Source organism: Poecilia latipinna, unplaced genomic scaffold (assembly GCF_001443285.1).
Source record: "Poecilia latipinna isolate Pla-1442-1.1 unplaced genomic scaffold, P_latipinna-1.0 Scaffold1255, whole genome shotgun sequence".
NCBI classification, from domain to species: Eukaryota; Metazoa; Chordata; class Actinopteri; order Cyprinodontiformes; family Poeciliidae; genus Poecilia; species Poecilia latipinna.
This window is the reverse complement of record NW_015113871.1, coordinates 97,757-102,198: the sequence shown is the minus strand read 5'-3', so window position 1 is coordinate 102,198 and position 4,442 is coordinate 97,757. Positions and strand designations below refer to the sequence as shown.

Below are 4,442 nucleotides of genomic sequence, written 5' to 3'. Positions count from 1 at the left end.
ATGGGCTGTAGCGGCGGGGTTCTGAAAGGCAGCTGTGGCGCATTCCGGGGAGGAGGGGCGAGGACTTGGCGAGGAGCCCCACACTCCCACCCACCCACCTCCACCCCCTTCACCTCCTCCTGGATACTGACTCCCATTACTGAGCCCGAAGCAGAAAAGGATGCAAAAAGGAGTGGGGAGGAGGGGGAGGGGGGGTATCGACTTATGGAGGCACCGTTTTTATATATAAATATATATATACACACACAAGACCTTCACTGTTTTCAACAATATGATGGAATCATTAATATTGCTTCAAACCGTGAGGTCCAAAGCATCCAATTTAGTCCACACACATATATGTGGAGCTGAGCAGATTTAACGTACGTGGTTCTTACAGCATCAAGGTGGAGAAATACACACACACACACACACACACACACACACACACACACACACACACACACACACACGTTCTACAGCAGCAAACACACGACTGGGTTAAATAAAGGATTCCTAATTAAACGCAGGTTCACCGTTGTGTGATAAGGCCGAGCCTTCCCCCACTGTTTAATTTACTACTCGTATTGAGTACCTCAAAGATTAATTTATTCTCAGACTAAATCTTTGCATGCTTGTTGTGCAAACATGGGAGCAGAGACCGCGGTCGAGAAGGGTCTGCTTTGTTAATGAGTCCCGCAGGACGCTTTCCGCCTGTTGCAGCGGCTCCCCGCGGCTCCGCTCCTGCCACAGCTGACAAACCTCCGCCCTCCCTCCCCCCTGACTTGTAGCACCTGTAGCTGGCAGGTGCATTTAGTGCCTAAGACATCCACGTGCTTGGCACTTGAGTTTTGTTTAACTTTCCAGGAAACAGTACCAAGAAAATAGGACTATAAAAAGGTCACAACATGAGCACTTCCTGATAAATTATGTGGACAATTTCTTCAAAATAATCACAAAGTCTTCATAATGATATATATATGCAACCACAAATTTTCTTGCATTCAATTAAGATTGCCCAATATATTACAAGTATTCCACACTGCAATGTTGGTGTGCACAATGTAGATGCACTGTTCGGAATGCAATGTTTGTTGGATATTTTACTCTATTTGTCAGAAATGTATATTTTTGCATGCAGCCTCATCGGGAGCAGAGGTCTGATGAGACGTGTTAAAGGAGAAGACGAAATATTGACGCAGTCGCATCGCCATTGCATGATTTCCATACATGTTGCAGCCTTTTGGATAGACCAACACAAAATAGCACATACTTATGAGGAGGAAAGAAAATGGAGATTAGTTTTCAACAGGTTTTGGTGATTAAGTTCCATCCAAACTGAGCCCAAAACCATTCGCTAAAAATCAGGCTCGATCAGCCCATTTGTTCAACCCCAGCTGTTTTACAACATGTTCACGTCAGCAGACATCTTTACGTGGACGTCTTACCGCTTTTCAACCACAGTTTCAGATTGTTTAAGTGAAGGGGAGTGCCGTCTTCACTGTGTCTGGTCAACAAACTTTCACTGAGGGAAGAAGCCACCAAATCAATTCAAGGCAGTAAATAGACATTAAGTGGAATGTAACGACCACATGTTTTACAAATAGAAAGTCTGAAAAGAGGGGTGTCGCCACACCTTATGCTGATACCCGTAAATAAAATGTAATGCAACAGATCTTCAGCTGGAAAGAGAGTCTACCCGTCTACCTGTGTGTGATTTGATCTCAGTGTAATTACAGTTGTTTCATGAAGGCCTCACGGGTTTGTTAGAGAACATTAAAGGATAAAGCTATGGAGGTATCAGGGGTAAAGTTATGGAAGAGTTTAAAGCTTTTGCAAAGTACAGATGTGTTTAAATAGCCCTTTGATTCAACATAACCTTCCTGCAGGTGGTTAACCAGCTTTTTTCCCCCTCTTTTACCATCCTGACTCGCTAAAAATAAAAACCCTGCCTGGCTCCAGATTAAAGCTAAAACTTCTGCATTCAATCACAGGAGATTACTTTTGCCACTTTTGAAAGATGTGCTACATAAAAAGAAAAAAAAAATAGAAACCACCACATAAACCACATGACAAGATTGGCACAGAGTGGTTTGGCTAAGTAAAGGTGGGTTAGGTAAGTGAGGGGGAGAAGAGAAGGAGATCAGCTCAAGTTCAGGTCTAAAAGGGTCGGGGGAGAAAAAGGGAGCCAGTTGTCTAAAAAGCAAAGGTCTTAGCTCAGCCGCACTCTCACCCTCTTCATCACCGCAACGCGGTGCTCCAAACCCTAAAAGACCAATAAAGGCAATTGATTTAGAAGGATAACCATTGGAGAATGGAGGAAGAGATTGCTACGTCGCTTGGACGGAGATGCAGAACAGATAATGCCGGACTTCAAAACGCATTTTAGTAAATAATGCAATGCATTTGATGCAGTTTAGAGAAGCCCGGCAACCTAAAATCACCAAACCGGAAAGTGCGCTTTTTTGTTTTGCGAGAGAGCGTAACATGTCATTCAAATCAGGGTACTCTTGTCTACGAGCAGTTTGTTCTTTTGTTTGCTCCGTGCGCTCTATTTTCATCTTGTTCTCTCGCAGGAGAGGAGCTACATGAGGGCTTGATGGAGTGGTGAGTCAGAGATGGGGTGACACCGAGGGAGAGAAAGTGAGAAAAGGAGGAGAAGAGGGAGACCAGGGAGGCCGGTGTCAATCCCGTGGCAAACAGCGGCGGATAATCATGGGCTTTAGGAAAACACTGTGTCCATAATGCTATTACCCAGGATTACCTACTCCAGCGGAGAAGGCGAGACTCTCTTCACAATGTGCCACAGACCTTTCAGATAATCATCTTATCACAGATGACAAACCCAGAAGAAACATCCCATTATTCAAGAGGGAGTGGGGAAAAAAAAAATCCTGCAGCATGTTTGGATGAAGACATATTGTAAGCCTAAATTATTCAAGTGGAAAAATATCAGATTTTGAAATTAGCACGTCAGTCGCTTTCACACTCTCTTCCTCCATTTTTTTGTTCCCCCCACCCCCACACCCCCTCCATTCTCTCACTGTCTCTTTCTCCCTCTCTCTTTTTCCCCGCAGGGCAATTAGAGACAAGATTTTTACACATTGTTCAGCTTATCAATTAGCCATAACACCTTCCCCTCTGATTGGTCTGTAACGAACATAATGGTTTTAACAGTCAGGAGTTGCGACTCTTAGAGGTGCCGTGCTAATGGTGTCGCCACAGCGATGGAGTCAGAGTAACAGCTTTGCAGAAAGGCAGAAGGAGGAGGAGGAGATGGGGGTAAGTCAGCTCTCTCTAACACATCTCTAATTAGAGCTCACAGTCAGTCATTACTGATGTAATAGGGTGTAACACTAATGGCTATCAGGCAAGCCCCCACAAACAACTGAGGGGGGCTCTTGTAAGGTGAGAGGAGCTGAAAATTTATGGAGGAAGAGGGGGAAAAAAAAGATTACATTGAGGAGGCAAGGCGAGATGGAAAGTTGGAGTGAAGATGTGTTTGGATAAGGGGTCAAGGAATGATGTTAAAAAAAAAAACAAAAAAAAAACACGTCTTGCAGCAGAGAGGGTTTTTAAAAGTGAAGCAGTCAGACAAGGTCAGGGTCCATTAATGGAAAACCTCTTTGATGATGGGGAAATCTGTCACGTTTGTCTGGCCAGATGCAGACACTTGCAAAACAAAAAGAGAAAAAGGACAAAAATTAAAAAAAAAAAAAAAAAAAAAAAAAAAAACATAAGAGAGAGAAGGCTCTAGCAGGTTTGTTTGTTCACGGGGTGGCAGATGACCCAAAGCGAAGCGGGAAGAGCGAGAGGCGGGCAAACTCGAGAGGAAAGTTAACCACTTTGGCACTTAGACCTTGTTAGTGTGGATGCACTCAAAGGCCCATTCAGGTCCTGATGCATGTTTTTATGCTTTTCTGTGCTAAATTGCAGCATCTGTGTCAAAACACAGCCAAAGGACTGAGGACAAGTAAGATGGACATGAGGAAACCACTGCTGAGAGAAATTAAAGGTGAAAGTCCTTTGAGAGAGCTGTGAGTGCTCCATATTGGCCCTGTGTGACCTGGGAAACCAAAGTCTGTTTGCAACATAAAGTCACTTATGGCGATGTCGACCTATGTTGGGCTATAGCTTATCTTATTTAAAGCCAGAAGCAATCTTGCGTTGGATATATATTTCCAATTTATCCTGTGGCAGAAAATTAGGATATAGAAGGAAATTCAATTTCAGCATAGTATAATACGTCTATATGTCGCTTTATATGACTTGGAATCATAGACAAGTGTATAATTGTGAAGTTTAGGATGAAATTTCGAAATACTTAAATAGAAATCAGAGAAGCATATATATATATATATATATATATAAATATATATATATATATATATATATATATATATATATATATATATATATATATTTAGCAAATGCCCCCCGAGCGTTTTGTTTACAAAATGTTT

General features: G+C 42.6%; 1 protein-coding gene across 1 annotated transcript in view; it reads right to left on the bottom strand.

Moving 5' to 3' along the window:
* Positions 1 to 4,442, bottom strand: part of LOC106961031 (transcription factor Sox-1a) — a 121,795-nt gene that overhangs the window by 30,539 nt on the left and 86,814 nt on the right. The gene's annotated exons all lie outside the window — the stretch shown is intronic.